The sequence below is a fragment of the Chiloscyllium punctatum genome, chromosome 40 (genome assembly GCF_047496795.1).
Source record: "Chiloscyllium punctatum isolate Juve2018m chromosome 40, sChiPun1.3, whole genome shotgun sequence".
Classification (NCBI taxonomy): Eukaryota; Metazoa; Chordata; class Chondrichthyes; order Orectolobiformes; family Hemiscylliidae; genus Chiloscyllium; species Chiloscyllium punctatum.
In genome coordinates this window covers 4,881,006-4,903,360 of record NC_092778.1, presented here as the reverse complement: position 1 = coordinate 4,903,360, position 22,355 = coordinate 4,881,006, and the positions used below count along the sequence as shown (strand labels likewise).

General features: G+C 39.1%; 2 protein-coding genes across 10 annotated transcripts in view; both read left to right on the top strand.

The window, feature by feature from the left end:
• The window catches only part of LOC140464306 (protein ELFN1-like), a 450,048-nt gene that overhangs the window by 273,493 nt on the left and 154,200 nt on the right, over positions 1 to 22,355 (top strand). For 2 of the 8 annotated variants that reach the window (XM_072559226.1, XM_072559223.1), the window contains exon 1: positions 10,684 to 10,758. The exons of 4 other annotated variants lie outside the window; for them this stretch is intronic. The gene's annotated coding sequence lies outside the window, so the exon portion shown is untranslated. Of the gene's footprint in view, positions 1 to 10,476; positions 10,559 to 10,648; positions 10,759 to 22,355 lie in introns of those variants that run through there. 2 more of the 8 variants (XM_072559229.1, XM_072559227.1) reach the window with 2 other exon arrangements.
• elfn1a (extracellular leucine-rich repeat and fibronectin type III domain containing 1a) overlaps positions 1 to 22,355 on the top strand; it is a 148,506-nt gene that overhangs the window by 32,081 nt on the left and 94,070 nt on the right. Inside the window, exon 1 of one of the 2 annotated variants that reach the window (XM_072559233.1) lies at positions 10,667 to 10,758. The exons of the other annotated variant lie outside the window; for it this stretch is intronic. The gene's annotated coding sequence lies outside the window, so the exon portion shown is untranslated. Of the gene's footprint in view, positions 1 to 10,666; positions 10,759 to 22,355 lie in introns of those variants that run through there. 2 annotated transcript variants of the gene reach the window in all.

Genomic DNA, 22,355 nt, shown 5'->3' with positions numbered 1-22,355 from the left:
GAAATTGTGTGGCTTCAGCCCGTGTTCCAGCAGAAGCTGAGATCTTGGGCACCAAACTCTCCATCACAACTTGATCTACAAGCACAGTCATGAAGCTGGATGCCATTTTCACACTGCAAAAAATAGCTGCAAGACTCACATGATATCCTGGGCCACATTGAAGCCAAAATCTCCCAAGCTCCTTAACAATGTCAACAAGCGGCTTGGTACATCCACCAATGCACTAAGCACTTTGAGCTGCATCTTTATCAGCCCCATTAAAGCCCATATTTGACTCCCCTGTAGTAAAACTCTTCTGTGCCAGGGACACATGGAGTACACTTACAAAGGTCTGGGGACAGCTGCTTCATAGCTGATGCCTGATGACAAGCAGATCCTGTCTCTATACTACCTTCTATGTACAGTGCCAGTGCCTGAGCCAATTTCTGGGAATGTCAAATCAAGTGGAGATACTTCCTCATCATTGAAGTGGGATTGTACTCTCCTTGACCTGGATGTGCTATGACTGGATGATTCATGTGTATCTGAAATTAAAAATGTGGGGTCAGGGGTGTCAGAGTGTGAGTGGGTATATGGGGAAGAGCAAGAAGTCCATGGTCTCACAATCTCCAGCTTTCACTTCATCCTCAGGGCTTAATTCAGGCAGTAACATCCATTGTCTTTGAATGGTCTTCCCTGAGTATTTTCTGGCTCCCTACCCACCTCATCCTTCCACCACCACCACCACTGCCACTTCCGCTCTCCAGGAAATATGGCTCACTACTTCTGTCTGCCTTCATTCCCAATGCTGCCAGTGCCACGTTAGTGAACATGGGTCCTCTCTCTGCCCTGATCTTCCATTTCCCTTGTTCAGAATTGCATCAATAACATTTAGTCAAAGCCAACTGATCCACTGTTGCTTCCTGTTAAGACCAACAGATGGCTTTTAAGAGCTGGAGGCTAGCTGAAGTATGTGGCAAATCTTTGATGCTGTTAGGTACTCTAAGCAGCCAGCAGCACAAGTGCGTGAGGCTACATTCTGAAATCAATCCACCAAGAAGACAACACAATGTTGCCAGGGGAAGACCAATTGCTTCTTGTAAATATTTCTGGCAGCCTAAGTATCACAAAAACTAAGCTAAGAGGTCCTATGTTCCTCTCATATCCTATTCATCTAACTTTGGAACCTAAAGTGGTTTCCAAATGTAACTTGAGGAATAGGACTCTTTGGAGAAAATCCCAGTTTGCACCCCTTCTCAAATGTTTAGTCACAATGCAAGGTCAGATTTAAAAGAAACATTCTGACAAGAACCTATGTATGTCTCAGAGTTAATTATTAATATTAGATCAGGACATTAATCATTGTGTTCTCTTGCCTGTTTTAAGTAACCATATTAAGGTTACTGTAAGAATTAGCTGACTCAGGCAAAAGATGACCAGTTAATCATAACTGTAGAGACATTATACATGCAAAAGGCAAAATTAATATTCCAGATCTCTGATTCTGCAAATACTAGGCCCATTTTGAGGCCATTACAACTCTCTCTTTGTCCCCAGTGATAAATAGAAACAGAGCAGGAAGAAAGATAACTTTGGCTTTGAACAGAAATCAGGAGAGGTGTATAATGATCAACTGATTCAATGTTGCCTAGTTTACTCAATTAGCCAAACAAAAATTGAACAGATCTGGGATCTTTTATTTGAAAAAAGAGAGTGCTGAGGATTGACCTAATTGAGAGTTCTAACATTAAAAAAGGGTTTGGGTAAATGCAGAGAAACTGTTTCACCTTCTGGGGGCAATAAAACCAGAGAGCATAAATAGAAGATAGTCATTAATATATTCAACAGACAATTTAAGAATCTTTTTTTATATAAAGACTAATTAGAATGTGGAACACACTAGCGCAATGAGTATTTGATGCAAGTAGGTTCAGCAAAGCCAGGTAAACACATGAGATAGAAAGTATTAGAAGAATACGCTTATACTGTAAATGAAGTAAGGCAGGAAGAGGCTAATGTAGAGTATAAGCACTGGCATTGACTAATTGGGCCAAATAGCCAGTTTCTATGTTATACATTTTATGAAATTCAATATAACATTTCTCCCATTATATTAGACTTCAACATCCTGAGCAGGGGAGTGCAAAATTATACCAGGGCTCCTTTTCTGAATTACAGTCCGTTGATCTCTGCCAGAAAGTCTGTGTGCAGACTGTGAGCCATGTCAGAGTTGGGTTCAGTGGACTATACTCATTCGTGGTGAAATAGCATGTTGACGCTCACTGTCAAGACCTACCACTGACAGAGGCACCTTATACCTGCAAGATGGCAATCTATGCAGAACAATAGCTTTTCCTACTTTTCTCTCCCAAATCACATGCCCTGCAAATCTCCACATCAGCAGCTTCACATTAATAAAGGAATGCCTAGTACTCCAATATAAGCTGGTTCCTTCATGAATAGTGGGCAGTAGTTTAAGGGATAAAATAGAAATTTTAGTGAAGACCAACCTTACCCAAGGGAGCAAGTAATGGTGAAGTGACACATCTGTTATAACATTGCCACCCTAATGTCTGAAAATTAAAGAATTGTAAATACAGGGGGCCACTCGATTTTGTGTGCCTATTCTGTCTCCGTCCAACAATCTATCGAGTCTTGTTTTTCTACTCTTTTCCTATTGTCTGTATATTTTCACTCTTTGACTGCACATTGTAGAAAATGGGAGTATCATTGTGGTCCTGATCCAATTATTTTCTTGTTTCCTTGCTAGCTTCCTGGTTGGAGGCTTTGCTTTGCACTAAATGCTCTCTTCATTGTTTAATGTTTGACAGCTGTGAAACCCTTACATTGATCTGATCTCTCAAGTATTTATGACTAACCTCTGGTCAATGCCCCCTGCAGCTCTTTGGTCTTTCTTGCCTATTTGATGCAGATCTCCTCCCCACAAATAACATGTTCTTTTGTGTTTGTTCATTTTATTCTTATACTTCCTCTGTCTTTTGCTTCTCAATTATATTTTTCTTCTTTCAATTCTGTCTTTACCTCCAGCTTCCCTTCTGGTTCTTAATTCCTTCTTATCTCAGTAAACTCGATCCTTTCTTCAGATTTTAAGTTATGTAACCAAAGGCGTTACAATAATGCGCATTAGTGTAAATATTCACTTGTGGTTATTTATTCTGTGTCTATGTTTCAGTCCAATATTCTGCTACCAGCTAAATATATTTAATATGTCCCTTAGACCCATCATAGTTTGTCCATTTAATGTATTTCTATTTTGTGCAATGAATGTCTATTTGTTGGTTATGTTAAAATTGAATTTCTTGTTGAGAGTCTGTACACCAATATAGGCAATACATAGGGTCAACTGACCAGAGGAAGCTTGTGTTTAATGCAGAGGGACAACTGACCAGGGGAAGCTTGTGTTTAATGCAGAGGGACAACTGACCAGGGGAAGCTTGTGTTTAATGCAGAGGGACAACTGACCAGAGGAAGCTGAGAGGTAGTGCACAGGGATAAGTGAGCAGTGGAGAGTAGGGTTAAGAAAGAAGGATAATTGGCTAGAAGAAGGTGAGTCAGAAAAGAGCAACAACTGAGGAGGGGTGGAGTGTCGAGGGTTGGTTGCAGCAACAACCAGATAGTATCATTAACGTCATAAAATATCCTGAGGTGCTCTAGAGGGGCAATATGAAATAAACTATGACAACCAGCACACAAAAAAATGTCAATGCAGATAGCCAAAGACTTGGCCGCATAAGTATAGATTTTAAGGACCATCTGAAAGTAGGAGGAAAGGTAGAATGCAGAGAGGTTAAGGAAGGGAATTCCAGAACTTAGGAATCGGGCAGAAGCAGGTGTAGGCATCAGTTGGGAGCATTAAAATTGGGAATGCTCAAAAACCAGCAGACTGCAATCATCTTGGTGGATAAGAGAGCTGGAGGGTATTACAGAAATGGGTTGAGTGAGACAATGGAGACTAAGGATGAGATTTTTAAAATCAAGGCATTTTGGGACCAATGTAGATAAGAGAGTAGATACAGAAGGACAGATCACTAGAGGATGATAGGAACAAAGAAATCTAAACATGGCTAGGAGTTTCCTACAGTTGAGATCCTGTAAAACAAGGAAAAGACTCATACCATTAATATAGTTACAAAAGATAGCAAGAAAAGTATATAGAATATCATATTTGAATCTGAGGAAGAAGAGAAAATAATTCAGAAGAGCACTGATACCAAAATATCAATAAAAAATGACAAAATAAAAGACTGTAAAGCAATGAGATTACAGATGGATTCTGAGTATTTATGACTCTTGCAATCTTACAACAGATGCAAGGAAGATCTACAAAATTTTAATGTATTTTTTCCCTATGTCTCCAATTAAGGCATGCCTGTATCCCCAGCTACCCAGAGATACCCTAATGAACCTGGTCATATTGTCAATCCAGTAATCATCTAGGATTAGCAAGGTTAAATCACATGGAATACAGGGAGAACTAGCCATTTGAATACAAATTATCTCAAAGCTAGTAGACAAAGGGCAGTGGTGGTGGAGGGTTCCTTTTTTGCACTAGAGGCCTGTGACCAGTGGTGTGCTGCAAGGATCGGTGGTAGGTCCACTGCTTCTGTAATTTATATAAATGATTTGGATTTAAACATAGAAGGTATGGTTAGTAAGTTTATAGATGACATCAGAATTACTGGTGAAGTGGACAGCAAAGAAGGTTACCTCAGAGTCCAACAGGACTTTGATCGACATTGGTTGGGCCATTACCAGAATTTTGTTTTCAATTCTGGTCTTTGTGCATTCAGAAACATGTTGTGAAACTTGAAAGGATTCAGAAAACATTTACAAGGATGTTGCCAGGTCTGGAGGGTTTGAGCTATAGGGAGTGGCTGAATAGGCTAGGGATAAATTCCCTATCGTGTTGGAGGATGAGGGGTGATTTTACAGAAGTTTAAAAAAACCTTGAGGGGCATAGATAGGGTGAATAGTTAAGATCTTTTCCCCAGAGTCGGAGAGTCCAAAAATAGAGGACATAGGTTTAAGGTGAGAGCCGAATGATTTAAAAGAGACCTAAGGGGCAACATTTTCATGCAGAGGTCGGTGCATGTATAGAGTGGACCTTGATAGGCCAAATGGCCTTACTTCCACTCCTATGTCTTATGGTCTTATGGAATGAGCTGCCAGAGGAATCGGTGGAGGCTAGTAAAATTACAACATTTAAAAGGAGTCTGGATGGGTACATGAATAGGAAGGACTTAGAGGGACCTGGGCCAAATGCTGGAAAATGAGATTAGATCTATGTAGAATATCTAGTCGGCATAGAATTGGACTGAAGAGTCTGTTTCCATGCTGTATACCTCTATGACTCTGTCTTTAGAGAGGGGATCCTCAGGTTTAGGGGAGGAACTGTCCCATTGAGGAGCAAAGCCCTGTGTTGTTCTAGTCATAAGATATGGTAGCAATCCAAGAGTGGAGAAATAGGTGGTAGGCCAGCTTCCTTGTTGAAATACTTACTTAGAATTAATGAGCCACATACATGTCACCTCTCTGAGCTTCCTTACGCATGACTAACCTGCCTTCTCTCTTGCTATGGAAGCTCGTCTACTGTCAACAGATGCATAAGAACATATGACTTAGAAGTACTAAAGAATTTGGCCCGTTAACCTGACCCATCTGATTTGATAAGATCATAATTGATTTAGTTATGGTTTCAGCTCAAATTTCCTGTCAGCATTCCCATAACTCTTGACTCCAATTCCATGACTCAGCTAACTTCCTGCCTTCAGTATTCTAAGAGTCCAAATGAATGGAGACATTTTCCTTTGTTTGCTTTTATCTAGCATGTGCCCACCCAGCAACATTGATAATGAGAAAAGTTTGGGAGCAGAGGCCTCCATGTGTTGCTTCCCACTCTGATCTGCTGAAAGGTAATTGACATGAGAACAGAAAACCTAGTCCCCATTGTTAGACTAGCCACAGTTTCTTCCAGTTTGAATGTAATGAATCATGTTACCTACTTGAATTTATGCATCACCTCTGCACCTTGGAAATTCTCTCCATCACTTTGTCTTCCTTTCCTATAGTGTGGAGGCTTCAACAGTCCACTAAAACCCTGACCTCTTTATTTGCTTAGTCATCACTCCTAACCTTTGCATTATTGCTTTTGTATTGTGCCAGGAGCCTTCTCTGGGAATATCAATACATTTAAAAAAAGCAATTGGAATTGTCTGATTAAGTGATGTGCTTTTTAAGAGGGAATTTTCATCAAACGTGTTCTGTTGTATATAACATGAAATTTCTCATAACAATTCAAAGCAGTCACACTAATCTCAAGGCTCCTTGAAGAATGAGCATATTTAAAGTCAAATTTGCATTTATAAAGCACCTTATCAAATCACTCAACCACTTTGGAGTATATCATGCACAGTGAATTAATTTGAAAACCAGTAACTTATGTTGACAACCCTGAATGTGACATTAAATGGTTTTGGGAGGAAAGATATTAGACAGGCCCCTGTTAGTTCTCAGCTCTCATTTCACCATTCTATTCTCTCCATCAAGAAAAATGACTAACCCAGCACTTTTCCCAGCATCACACCTGTTCTGACCATATTCACATTCTCTGCCTGTTCACTTAGCCACTGACTCAACCCATCTTTGTGCATTCACAGAAGTCAAAAGTCACATGGCACCAGATTATAGTCCAACAGAATTATTTGTAAAAGCAAGATTTCAGAGCCTCACTCCTTCTTCACTTGTTTTTTCAAATAAACCTGTTGGACTATAACCTAGTGTTGTGTGATTTTTGATCTTATTCAACTCAGTCCAACACCAGAACCTCCACTTCACAGAAGCGAGTCAATTTGTTAACCTTGCCACCTAGTGTGGCATTGAGCCAGTGACCAGGAAGATTCAGGATTCAGCACTTAATCAGTGTTAAGTCACATGTTCTTAACCTGAGTAACAGTATGCCTTCCAGTAGTTTGTTTTAACAACGCTGGGCGAGGGAAGCACAGCATGGGTAACAAATACAGTTGCAATACTGATCACTATCCACTGACGTCCTACTGGACATTTAGTGTCTGGACATTTCGTGAGAATAGGTTTAGGCATTGTGATGTCCCTTGGCTGAATAGCCTTCTAAATCTCATTACTTGGACTCAGCTCATTACAGTCAACTTAATAATGATCAAAGTATCAGTGGAGCTATAACCCAGCATACACCAGAGATAGCAAGTTAGGAGAAACTTGGAAGCACAAAAGAATAAACTGAAGAATGCCAAAGTATCAGTCATGCAAATAGATATTGAAGAGAAAGTAAAAGGGACAGATGATAGATTGCAAAACTCCAAACTACTCACGCGCCTTGGTATTTTGAGGGTTGTAAAAAGTTAATTGTCAAATCAGTCACACCCTAAGCTTTGTGTTGATTAAAAATAAACAGTATATAAATAGTGTTTCGATGTATGTTTGTGCCAAACATTCACCAGTGACTGACTGCCCTGCAGGTTCTGTGAGGAGCTGCTCAGTCTGCTGATAAAGATCAGAGTTCAAGCTTGCTTTTTCAATGAGGTGTATGTTAATCTAATTAACACCTATTTAGAATGTACAGACTAATAGGCCCCATAGCACCAGTTATGATGAATTTATTAATTTTGTTTTAAATATCTGTCTGGAGCAGCCATTGTCTCTTGTGGCAGGTCGGCAAGTACATGAAACTGATAAAAGAAACCCTGAAGCTGTGAACACTGATGTTGAAAGACTCTGCCAGCTTCTTTCCCACTTGTGCTATCTATTCACAGAAACCACTTCCTCCAATGCAGACCGCAGACAAAATTTTAACTCATACGTGAATAGGTTTTGAATGCGTTAAGACTTGCAAACAGAGATGGGGAGCAGTCAAGGCTAAAGTTTATTTGTAGACAATTGCATGCAATCTACAACCAGGCATCTTGTGTGAGACACAACTTACCAGAAACAGAGAGAGCAAATGCATGTATTTACAGATCCTTTATGTTTAATGGGCAGTTCTTCAGTTTGTTAAAATATATCAGACATTCAAAAGCAAAAGTTTAGTCAAAGTTGAATATTCTCAAACAACAAAAAGGCAGAAAGGAAAGTTTAAGTGAAAACAAATATCTAGAAAGAGTTGAATTTAACACATTTGAGTTAAGAAAAATCTGAGTTTCACCTAAACAACAGGAAAAGGGAGTAACTTAAACATCAGATGACAATTAATGGGAGGAGAAAATTAAGTATTGGAATTTGAGAAGGAAAAAGAGCTTCAGGTTGGTACAGGAAAGTAAAAGGAGTGATTCCATCAACTGATATTTTCATTGAAAGTTACAAGTGAAATGGGAGAAAGATATAGATGTAGCTCATTCTCTGACTCATGCTGGCTTCAAGTACAGACTCCTGTTGGAAGAAGGGGATTACAGTTATTTCTAGAATTCAGTTCTTGGTATGTTCCAATTTCCACTGAATTTGGAGAAGAAAGGAGCCTTCATTCTGTAAGCCATTTCATGATGTCATTGTGGAATGTCCAGAAGTTCTTTTCTCACTTCTGTAGCAGTCCATGTGTCTGAAAAAGCATCATGTTCATTATCAAGTGCAAAGTTTCATGAGGGTTCTGGGGCTGTTGGTATTGTTCATGTATAACACCCTGTCGGCATAATTTAAATTTTGAGACTGCGGGATACATTTGACCAATCACTGACAGGTCTTCACAACTGATTGTCTGTGGACTTGATTCTATGGACTTTTAACATTGTATTGTATTTACCCCTGATACTTGATTTCGACTAAATGTAAACATCCCAGTTATGCTCTAATTGTTTATTTCATTTGTGGGCCCTACCTGTAGGTAAGAACTGGTTGTGGCATTTGCAGTATCTTTGCCTCTGCAATGGTCGATGAGAGGCTTATCCAGGCTTAAATACTTAAATCCTACTGTTCATGATGAAAGTGTGAGAAATACTTCAATAAGGTCTAACATGGAAGTAATCTTAATTTTGGGAGGAATAGTTTTGCAGATTTTCTTAATATGCTTCTTCTTCTCATTTGGGCTATTTCCTTCGTCAAGAAGACAGACTAGAAACCAACTCCAAGCGTCTAGCAAGGATCTTTGATTCCAATTTCAAATGCTGGAATTGAAACCTTCAAGAGAACAGCAGATATGGAATTTGTACCATTTAACTTGTTTCAATTTATGTTTCCTTTTTGTTTGTATGTGTTCCTGCTTTAAATCATCCACTGGGAAGCAAAACATTCCTTACATGTAATGTTAGCTGGGTCAAAGAGGCTACATATGGTCATTCACTACTCTTTGAGTTCTGAAGTTTTATTGAGATTACACATTGATCAAAAGCCACCACATCATAACATGTAATACGACATTGAGTGGCTGGGCAGGACCATTTGGTTCATCATCATTGGCCTCTAAGTATGGTGCTGAGAGCAACATTTTCCACCAATCATTGTGCAACCCAAGTCAAATAGCACCCTGGGAGATGCAAAAAAATTTGCAGACTAAAACCAAAATTCAAAACGGTAAAATAATTGGAAAATTTCTCACTGGTCCCTTTCACGGTTGAAAACCCATCCAGGAGATCACTGAAGGAAATAAGGAATTAAGAGAAGTAATTCACAAAGAGGGAAATCAGAAATTTTGGTGCCTATTTTTCACCTTCGAAATCTGTGGACACTAGTCAAAGAGAGAGCTATCTTGTCTAAAACCAGAGAAATACATGGCAGCACTAAACCCATGAAATCTTTAATCTGGCCATGTGACCTTCGTTTGGCTGGCGAATTGTTATGCATAGCACTATATTGATCATTATAATCACAATCAAAGGAGATTATGCTTCATAGATGTTATTATTTATTGATTATGTTAGCAAGAAGGTCTCATTGATTTCCTGTGGTTAGTATAAATATTTTCACCATCAAAACTGAAAGCAAATGCATTACCATTACATCTTCACATGGCCTCATGAGGATTTGCCAAGTCTGGTTGGGCATATTCCAAGAGACTTCATCACATAACTGCCCTCCTCCTACTGCCCAGCCTGCAGTATACCCATTACTGATTATCCAGCACATTTATCCCATCTCACCTATCAGTAATAATTTGAAAGCAAACTGACTCTATATCCAAAGTGGATGGTTCTTGCTGATTACATTCTTCACATTTCCAATATTTTTATAATTAATAAACAAAAGCTTTCAAAGAAATTTAAAAGCAATTTTTATTAATGCTCCCATTACTTTTATTCTGGGTTTGCTGGTTACAGAGTTCCTGACATTACTGTTTAAATTCTGGAAACTCCTGGAGGGTTAGCAATTGTAGCCCTCAGGAAGAATGATCCCTGTGTTCAAACTTTGTGTTAAGCATCATTGCATTTAAAAATAAAATCTATTAGCTTGGCCTATGATTTATTGGCTCAAACGTGGCCTAAAGTTAGAATTACGATTCTTGTTGGCACATGACAGGCTAATTGACAGTCGAGTCCAAAATCATGGCTGCATCGACGAAGGCTACAGCATAGTCCGGAGCTGACGTAATAACTGGCAGGTACAATGGATCTTACTTTCACATTTTGATTTGTGTAGACAGGGCAGGCAGCCATTTTGAATGATGCAGCAGCCATTATGAGTGATACAACAGCCATTTCATAAGTTTATTGGTGCATTTTGGAGATTTACAGCCATTTTCATTCTGACGACAAGCCATTTTAAAAGTGTGATCTTCAATTGGACAACGAAATTCAAACGGTAAGTCCAAATTTTTCTTTTAATTTATTTGCTTTGCTTAGTTTAAAGTTTGGGACTGGAACTATTTCCACAGAATTTATACAACTTAATTAATTTTTGTGAGAACCTGCCAAGCTCTGAATGCTCTTGATTCTGTGTGAGTCATTTCCAAGGCATCATCTAGATTGTAATGTATGTGGTTATTGATCCTCAAAGCCAATGCTGTGCACCTGATAGCTCAGTGGATAATTGCACAGTTCCATGTGGAACAAAGTCATATAAACCAGGAATCCATCAGGTTCATTCTCTGGAGTAGCAAGTCTCAATTAGGACAATGGTTTAATTGCTCCAGTTAGCTTCGGCACCCTAGGGAGGGTGAGGATAAGAGGAAAAAAGATCTAATAATTTTATCCAGTCAGCATTTCTGAAAGGTACATCTGAAAAGCAGGTGTATATTGGCATCAGTGATGGTAAAATTTGGTTCACTTGGGGGATGTGGAGGGAGGACAACTAAATTAGAATAGGTGCTGCCTATTCACTAGGAAGACCATGTTGGATCCATCTCCACACCGCCTTGCATAGGTTCCCTCTTTAGGTTACAGTGCTGGACCAACCCCCTCCAATCTATTCTACAAGTGGAAATGGGCAGAGGAAAAAGAATTGACCCTCATTTGCATGTATTTATCATGTGTCTACACAACACGACTGACCATCAGACAATAGAAGACCTTAATGGGGCCACAGATGTTGGTCTCTTTTGGAGTGCAGGCTAACCTCGGCTTTTAGAAGGCAGCACCAAATTGGTGAAGCTCAGAATAAACAGCTCCAATAACAGAAGGCAGATGCTCCTTTAACTCACACAGTGGGGCATCACTATTCATTGATGCAAATGTTTGCCCAACTGAGAAATTTCTTTAATCAACTACAGCTCAAGCTGGCAAATACCCTGACTCCGCAAAGCTAATCGAAACCAAACTTTTATCGCATTGACCCCAGCATAAAAATACAAGATGGCATTTACGGGGTGGGGTGGGGAGGCGGGGGTGAGATTTATCAAGACTGCAAATTTACTTAACTTTAAATCTAGTCAGTCAAAACTGTTTAATGGATTGAATTTGCTTCGAATGACTGTTATTTGATAGCAGTGAATTCTCATTGTAATGTAGCTTTTTTGCAGGGTCCAACTTGATTCCCAATTATTTTGTGGTCAATATTCATTGGACTATAACCCTGTAAATCCTGAGCTATGTCTAATTGAAATAGAAAAACACTGACTAAAATAATAATTCACACACCCAACTGAGCCTTCCAGATTCTCTCTTGTTGATGCTGAGATTGGGGGACTGTTGAGTCTCCTGGTAAGATTAACAACTGTTCATCAAATGAAAATGTTTCTGATAGATTAAATCAATCAATCATAGTGAAAGATTGACAGTTTTATAGCAAGTTTTAGTAGGTACAATGTTTTCAGTTCCTTGTAGTAATGTTATTCATACAAAGACATTTCTTTTTCTGTTTATTATTTCAGGTACATTCCTGTCTCGTTCCAGAAACATAACAAAAAATTTTTGTTTGACATGTTATCCCACTGCTGAGCTGTAGATATGACTAATTTGGTACATAGGGAAGGCAGGTCAATGCTACAAAACTCAGTACTTTTGAGCAGAGTCCCTGCAAAGTATAGTCATCAACAATATGACAGATCTGTAGCCTATGTTGAAGAAATTAACTTTAATGGCTCAAATACCTCAAACCCCAGTCATAAGGTCCGTCACAGCTTCCTTGTTGTGTTCGTTATGTGGAAATCCAGTTGCTGGAAGTTTATTTTGGATGAATTAAGTATGCCTACATTACCTGTAGCTCGAGAATTTAAAAAAAGCAATCATTCTTGTTGAGATGAAAAAAACCCTGGCCCCAAGTCATAGTGGAGGTAAATGGATGATCATAATGGTGTCACTCTGACCCAGATTATGGACAGAGATTCCATACCTTAACCAACATTGGAATTTGGCATCCAGGAGTTTTGTCCTTATTTACAGCAGTCCTATTTTTGCCAGGGGGTGAAGGCAGTATGTGATTCACACATATAGGAACCTTGAACCCAGCAGGGATATTTGAACCCAGTGCAGTGTTTAAACAAATCCCATTTTTTGCTGGAGTGGAGTACATTTCCCATAATATATAATGTATGATTTTTAAGAGTAGACATTGATGAGAATAAAAGGTGGAGAAGGTTTTTGAAACAATTAAACTGTCAAGCAATTTAAATCCACTGCTCTTTAAGTTTTGAAAGTAAAATACCTGTTGTTTCTCTAAGTTGAACAAGAGTGCTGATACTTTCAATAGCTGTTTGTTGACATTAGCCTGAGGGCTATCATTACAGTATTAATGCTACTTTAATACTTCTACAATCTATCATTATCATAGTAGGGAACCTATAGATTCACAGTTCCACTGAAATCCCAGAGATTGTTCAGGAACTATATGTCTTTAATGTGGGGCTAGAGATTTAAATGTATTGAACAGCTTTTTATCAATGACAGGGATAAATATCTGTAATAGATGCTTGGAACTTTATTGAATTTCAGCATGGCAACCTGGTTTGCCCATGGTAGATACTGGTTGAGGTGATATGGAAATTGTAATGGCAACAGGTACAGGGTGCATGAGGCATGGATTGGCATAATTTGACACTAAATTGGTATGGGGCAACTAGAGGCTATGGGAATGTGTGGGAGTTATTGGCTGGCAAGAAATGGCACTAAGTTTATGTCAGAGCTTCAAAGTGGCACAGCAGTGGGTGGAGGAGCATCGATTGGTGTGGGGATATAATTGTTACATTCATTCACAGGATGAGGGTGTCACTGAATAGGCCAGCATTTATTACCCATCTTTAATTCCCCAGAGGACAGTTGAGAGTCAACCACATATGGTCGCTTCCTTCCCTAAAGGACAGTAGTGAACCAGATGGGTTTTCCCCAACATTCAACAATGGACTCATGGTCATATTGGACTCTTAATTCCAAATTGTTTATTGAATGCATAACCACCATGGTGGGATTTGAACATAGCTCTCTAAAAACATTACTTGGGTCCCTGGATTAACAGTCCAGCCAGAATAACATTAGGTCATCCCCTATTTAAGTCGCCATGGGCATGGGTAGAAGAGCATAGATTAGCAGTTATGGGGCATGAGAAGTAGAAGGGGCTGAGGTGTTATGTGGACTGAAATCTAGAGAGTTGTTATTTGTTTTAATGCTTTTTAATACAGCTAAGACAAAGTTGCAGAATCCTGAGACAGATCTTTTAACCAGCCATTCTCTGCCCTTGAAAGCTCATGTGGCTGGCTCTATACTATTTCCGGACATGATGAGCCTAACACATCTCTCATTGTCATTTAACTTTTCACTGTTTCTCACTCATATCCTCATTCTTACTCATTTTCTTTTTCATATGGCATCATTCTTATTCTCTGCTTAATTCTCTCAGTCTCTGTCTTACTATCTTTTCATGATTCTTTCACTCTCTTTCCAACTCTTTATCCATCTGTTTCAGTTTTTCCTGTCTTTCTCTCTCCTTCTCACAATGTCTTTCTCTTTCAACTCCCATACCGAGGTGTCAAGTTGCAACATTTCACTGATAATCATGTTGACGACCTGCCTTAAGTCATCGAACTGGATAGCTTTGATCCACTTGATAAAAATATACTTAGTGAAGTCAGAAAGGGCTTGTTGCTGTTCCCAGCCGTCTGCCTTCCTGACTGTCATTTTGTCCACCTCCATGTAATGTTGTGTTTCTATGTTTCACTGTATGTCTCACTGTTTGTTTCTCCCTTTGTATCACTCAGTACCTTACTTTATCTCTCCATCTATAATAGATTTTGATTACTGGATTATAGATTATAGTCATTGTTGGAGGTTCCCTTGGCATCTCATACAAAATAAAAATCTGCTGATGTATTTTGTTAGATGTCAAACTTTTTCATATTGAGACCACTCTCCTCCTCTCCATTGGTCTCATCACATGCTTTGGTACATCCTCATATTCATTTACACTGCATTGTTCAAATGTCTAAATAAACGTTAAGGTTTTGGAAGAGTGCAGACGTGATTTACTGGAATAGTACCAGAAATGAAGGACTTCAGTTATGTAGAAGAAAAAGGCATTGTTCTCCTTAGAACAGAGAAAATTAAGAAAAGATTTACTAGAAATGTACAAAATTATGAATGACTTCAACAGAGTAATTTGGTGGAAACTGTTTCCATTGGCAGCAGGGTCAATAACAAGAGAAGACCGATTTAAAGTAATTGTCAGAAAGCCAAAGAGATGAGGAGACAAGTTTTTTAATGCAGCGTGTTATGATCTGAAATGTACTTTCTGAACAGGATAATGGAAACAGATTCAGTAGTAAATTTCAAATGGAAATGTCCATGGAACAGAAAAATTGGAGGGCTATGAGAAAAGAACAGGAATAGCAGGATTCTTTAGAGCCCTCTTTCAAAGCACTACCACAAGCACAATGGGCCAAATGGCCTTCTGTTCTGTATGTTATTAAACCCACTTCACCCACAAATTAAAGTATAGAGGGACAGCAGCCATTTAAGCCTCTAACGTTGAAAGACCAGGGGGTCTGTGGGAAAAAAACCTGAACTGTGTGACTAGATTAGAGTATGATTGTAAATTCCACTTGCAGAAATTGTCAGCCTCATCTGCCCCATGAATCTGATGTTGCCACTCCTCACAACCATCCTGTACTACTCCATGTTCTGACAGTCATTAGGAAATCCAAAACCACCTCATCACGATGCAGTTGAATAATTTTTAAGTATCAGTCAAGCAGCCCCTTTTCTTAATCTGCAATATTGTTATAAATAACAAACCAAAATTTTCAAAGGAATTGAAAAAGTCTTTTAGAAAATGCCCATACAATATTTTTCTTAGGTGTGTCTTACAGTGTCTATGGGATTAATCTTCAATTCATGGAAATTTTGGGCCACTCTTGAAGAGTTGTCAACCCTACTTCCATTCTGAAGTCCCAGATCTCTTGAAATGTTGACAGGACTATAGATTTACACAGTTCTGGAGTAGGTGGGACTTGAACCCAAGACTCTAGACCAGACATAGGTTCACAACCACTGCACCACATGATCCCAGTTTTCAGAATTATGATCTCAATCATCTTCCCAAATATCATTCTGTGCTCTTAACTATTGGCTGGAATCTTTGCATTAGCAGCAGACTGCAATTCAAAGTTTTAAAAAATCACTTTTATCAATGTTTTAAACACCATTCTAGACAGCACCATTCTATTGATTATTTTCGGTTGGTAGGTGGAACAGGCTCCGTACTTACTACTTGCTTCCTTAACAGATTCTGATTACATTTGCAATGCTGTTAACATTCTGATCACCTTATCATGAAAAGAATACCGACGGACTGGAGAAAATGCAAAATAAAATGCAGATCTAAGACCTTACAGCTGGCTTGCAAGATTGAACAATGTGGGGCATTTTCTCTAGCACAGAGAAGGCTTACTGTTGGTTGACCTGATAGAATTTTTTTAAGATTGCAAAGTGAGTTGGAAGTGTAGAAATTGAGAAGATGTTTCCACATTTTGGGGAGATGCAAGTTAAAGGGCATAAGGGTAAGATAGTCACTAATGAGTCCCAGAGAGAATTCAGGAGAAACTTCCTCATCCAGAGGACAACTGGAATGTGAAACCTCCTATGACATTGAATGGTTGCATTGATGCATTTAAGGACAACAGATAAAAACTGGAGGGGGAAAGAATCAAAAGTGACAGAATAAAATGGGTTCATGTAAAGCATAATCCCAGTATATACTTGTTGGGCTAATTGGCTTGTTTCTGTGCTTGATGCACTGGGTAAGTACAATAGTTGTGTAATGGGTATATTAGGTTATATATTGGACTGTAACCTGGTGTTGTGTGATTTTTAACTTTGTACACACAAGTCCAACACCGGCATTTCCAAATCAAGTATATTCGAACTTGTGATCCAATAGGCCTGGACAATGATCAAGAGCTTGGAAATTGGAGAGGTTACAAATTCATTGAATTAAATCAAACACTAATATTTGTAAGAATGATCATGAAACTTATGGATTTTTGTAAAAACCAAACTGGTCTACTCATGTCCTTTAGGGAAAGACATCTGTCATCCTTACCTAGTCTGGCCAATATAATTGCAGATCCACAACAATGTGATTGACTCTTTACTGCCCGCTGAAATGAGCTAAACATCTACTTGATTCTCATCATCTTTTTCTCAAAATGGAGAACAAATACTGTTCTTGGAAGTGATGTCCACAATCCAGAAAAGATTTTCTTTATTTTAAAATAATCTGTCTGATAACAGCTCCAGGTGTGCTCTGCTCCTATGTGTTCCTCTACTATTTCTTTGTATTATTCTCTGCTTTTCCACTGTCAGTCTGCAACCGTCTCCGCACACATTGGGTCCATCAATAATGCCTTGTTAATTTAGAGTTCCTCAATAGCTTCTGGGGTCAATCTCTTCTCTCTGAGATCAGAACCTCCCTTTCCTCTTACTTTGGCAGGTTTCTGCTCTGAGCATAATAGAGCATAACCTCTATCATTTTTAGCAACCTCAAATTAGATACATGTACATTCACATTGCTCGGTATCACATAATAAGGTCTACTCCTACTTTTCTCTTTAACAACACTTGGGTCCTTTCTTTCCCTTTCCTCCTACTTGTCACTCTGAAATGCCACCTTTGATCTCTAATTCACAGTCTATCTTTTCTGTTGTCTATCTTAAGCAAGCTAACAGCTTATTTCTATGCATTTTTTGCTTGATTCATTGCAATCTCTTCCAAAACTACAAAGGAAATAGCACCAATTAAATCGCTCTTTCAAAAAAACCAGCAAAGGAGAAAAGGGCTGGACAGGCTCATGGACAAATAGGATTGGCAATAAATGCTGATCTTTGCAGTGACGCCCACGTTACATGAATAATTTTTTTTAAAAGGTTGAATGGCCACTCCTCTGTTTTATGCTGCTATGCGCTCGATTCAGGCTAGCAATGAACCAAAACATGACCACCTCCAGTTTGGACTGATCTCAACGGGAACAGAGGGATGAGGTGGGATGGGAGAATTGATTTATTTTTTGATGGATTTTTATTCCATAGCTAGGTGAGCTGAGAATTGTAAAGATCTAGCGATGTGCCCTTATGTCTCTTGGTTCAATACTGATCCCTCTTATTTGGTAAACACTGCTGGAGTTAACCCAGCATTATAACTCAACTTAAAACAATTACAACTACAAAGTCTAAGTTTGTTATTTTTCCAGATGAGTGATGACAAAGAAAGGAAAATCTTGCAGTTACCTAGATTTCATGATATCCTCAGAATGTTTCAAAGTGCTTCACAGTAAATTAGTTAATTTAATTTGTGATATACAGAAGGCTAGTATTGACTGTCTATCTCCCAGGTGCTTTAACTAGGAAGTGTGAGCCATTCTCTAAAGTGCAGTCCACATGCTATTGGTGCTCATGCTCTTTACTGTTCTGGAATAATTGTTTTAAAAATAGCTTTCCAGGCCATTCAGAATCAACCATTATTGTGAAGTTGGAAACACACAATGGTGGTAAGGATAGCTGCAGAACATTTTGTAAACAATTGGGCAGTTCTCATCATCATTTTTGTGGTGCACATTTTATTTCATTTGAACTCTTGACCTCTATTTGGTGAGCTCAGTGGCTTAACCACTAGGCTACTGTAGACACAAACAGCAAATATTTTGCATGGCTGGTGAATATGCTGTCCCTGGCAGTGGTTGGATCTGAAATGCTGGTCAAGATAATCTGCACTCGATTAAGTAGTACCATAGAAGTCTTTTAAATTTTCCTTGCTGAAAACTTGAGTTAATAGTTGTAACTTGATACTGTATCCCCAGGAGTAGGCTGCAGGTTGTGGGTCAGTGGATGTTAATTTGGTCACATCAAGAGGTACTATGTTTGTCACCTACCTACCTGTAATTTTATGAGTGGTAGAGGTGATGTAGGAAAGCCTGCCTGTCCTTGGACCAGTTGATACTGTTAAGGACCAGGCCAGACACTCAAAATATTTTAAGGAAGTAGCCTAACCCTTTTTTTTATTTTAAAAGTGGAAGTGAAGTGGGGGTCCCAGGTGTGATGCAACTGGTTAAACCACTCGGCTATAAACAGAACAGAATTTATTTAAACACTACAGTTGAAACACAAACAAAAGAAAACGGAATTTAGAAAATCTTAACTATTAGGAAACTTAACCAACCTGATACAGTAACTGTTACTAATTAACTGTTCCAATCCTAAGCAAACCCCTTTGGCAAAAAAGTAAATTCAAACACAGATTCTTACAGGCAGGACCCCAACATCTTGTGACTGCTACAGCTAAAACACACTAAATAAAACCTGAGCTGGGAGAACTGGCCGCCCCCCCTTCCATTGTTAAACTAGTCTCTTCGGCACTTCTGCCTTTATAACCTCTCTCAAAAAAACCAAGGACAAAATAACCCTTTTAAACTGACAGCATTGTCACAACACCCTTCAGTGATCAATTAATAACCACTGAAGGGACTCCTGCTATTGCTGGTATTTAACCCAGTGTTATGGTGCTCAAGCTATGCAGCAAGGCCACAAGGTAAACCCCAGCACTCAGCTATGGTGTATAGCAGTGGGGAATGTTGTCATTTCCTACTCGCATTATGGCTTTCTTGGATTGCAGTTGTGGGCTTAATCCTGACTTTTCAGATGGTACTGGGGCCATCACAGGCATGAAAAATATTTGACCAATGTGTTAAGCATTTTGGACAAAACTGCATTTCCTTAATATTCTACTAAATTATCATCTTGGATAATATTCTGGGGAATAAACACATCCACCATCAAATACTTTCAGGTTAGTTAAAACACAATTAAGCTCTATTAACAACGTGTCATAACCCAAATCTCAGGGGAACAGTGTCCATCGTATCAATCTGTTTTAATTTTCCAAGTCCCATGTTCCTTTGGCCTCTTTGTTGAAATTATGCCAGTTCTTGATTTTGTGCTGTGGCTCCATACAAACCAAAAACTGCACTGAAAATAATAAATTATTCCAGAAAGCTGTAACTCCAACAGTCCAGGAGCATTCAAAGATCAAACTTGAAAGGAAACATTCTGATGACCAAAGTCCTCCGCATTGCTTTGATTATTATTTCTGTATCCTCACACTCTTCATCCAAATTAAAATGTGATATAGTAGTGGACTATCAAGTTGACAAACAATCCTTCAGGCCAGGATGTTAGCAATCCTTCCAGGACCTTAATCAATCAGTGGAATGGTTAGTCCTGCACAACAGGAGAACCCATAATGATAACAGGATGTGAGTACCCCACTCTACACCATTTCAGAGTTCAGAGGCAAAATTCCTTTGGACAGAATAAATTCAGATTTAACCTCCACTTTCTGATGCAAATGGAGAAAGCATTACCATTAAGCCAGAGGCTTGCTTTACTGTTGTGGTATGCTGTCTGATTCATATACATTAGTCTAACTGGATAAAACTGTCTGGTTAGAATTGAAGTACAAGTAGTTTTGTATTATGGGCTCACCCACACACTAGGAATTTTTCTGAAATTTCTTCATATTTATTTATTTCACAGATTCTCTTGTCAACTTTTCAAATTTCATTCCGATTCATGCCCCAAAGGTGAAAAGATGCAGAGAGTAAAATATTACCTATCCAACAGGAAACTGATGACTTTGGGTCAAACACCATGATTACATAGGCCCCATCTTCCCCAGCAACTATCCACCCCACTCCCATTGTAAAAAGAGTTAACTCACCATAGTCCTGCTCTCTCATGAGACAGAGATGACTGTCATCGTGCCTCAGGTGAGGAGAGAGATTGAGAAGGAGAATCCTTCAGCCAGCATGAAACTTGAATGCACATGCTGAGAAGTGAAAAGTCATTGCGTGAACACACATACCCAGAGATGTACGTGCAGTTTACTGTGCACTGTTTCTCCTTTCATGCTCAACATTTTGTGGTATCGTGGGAAAAGAATTTCCTCAATATGTTGCTGTTGTGGGATCGTGCTGTGCACATATTTGTTGTTGCTTTTCCTACATCACGACAGTGACTATATTAGAGCCTGAAAATAATTTAATTGGCTGTGAACTACTCTGGCATGTCCTGGTGTGAGACAGGCGCTACAGAAATGCAAGTCTTTCATTCTTTCCTTACAGCTTGCTGTCTTTCTGAAGGTCGTCAAATGAATTGGAGAGAACGCACAGCACCGTTTAAAAAGAACTCATCTATTTTTAAATAAGCTCAGCAGCGGAGGTACTTAACGAGTTTCATCTCCTGCAGGCTAGTCCTTGGGAAGCAGCCTTCCCACTGGGCCAAGATCTCTCTGGTTAAACTGTCTGGCTAAGGCCCCCACAGGGGTGCAACGTAGTTAATGCACCAAAACAATTTTGCTGTGCGCTCTTGATGGTAAGGTATCAAAAGCTGCAAAAAAAACCCCATCTTTTGGCATAGAAAATTAACAAGAGGTTGCTCAACGACCATTCAGAGTGACTTAATAAAACATATCTCTTCTTTATTTTTCTGAATGTGCATTAATTTCCATTCAATTTCAAGATGAAAAATAGGTCACATTTGAGCAACTAATTATAATGAACCCAAAGAGCCTGACTGTGACTAATTGTCAAACTGTCATACTGTCTTCCACCATCTCCACCAATACTTGTCCACTCTCTCTCTTCCTCTATTGTTTTGTCCTTCTGCTCTTCCTCCTCCATCATCTATTCTATATCCTGCTCCTCCATCTCCTCACTTCACTCATTCACCTCGTCCTGCTGCCGCTGTCTTTTCACTACCACATTCATCTTCTTTCCTTTCCTTTTCCTTCTTTTCAACTTTGCCTTTTTCTGACCCATCTGCTGAACTACAAATGCCAAATTACTCCACAATTTTTTTTCAGCGATGCTTCATAAGATTAATTAGATCCTCATTTCTGTCTGTGCTGCATGAATTGGACATCAGATGCTTACAGTAACATGGCTTCTATTAACATAACCTGTTAATTGCTTTGATCTGTCACGATTTTGCTCTGCATGTTGTCTGGTTCTCTTTGTATGCCTCTCCCAATCATCTCTGCTCTATCCTTTAATTAGGAGATTTCATGGTGTTGCTTTGAACTCAGGAAGCAGACTTTTTTTCTCTCTAAATTCTGTAGTCTGATGGATCTATTTCCCCATTGCCAATGATTCAAAGCTGTGATCTGCATCCTCCACTGCAGCCTTCTATCTCAACAGTCTCACTTAATTATAGACGGAATAACATTCTTTAAGTGAGAACAGCAATGAGAATCTAACAGATGAAATTTCTTTCATCCCATCCCTAGTTTTCTTAAAAGTCCAAGTTAATACTCCCAGTGCAGCCTGTCTTCTCATGTAGATGCAATAGATCGCATGATTCAAAGGGCAGCAGGGAAGATAGCCCCAGTGTACTGGTCAATGTTTATCTGACAACCAACACGTAAAAATTAACCACCTGGTCATTTTCACTGTTGGGAGCTTTCTGTGCATAAATTGGTTGCCTT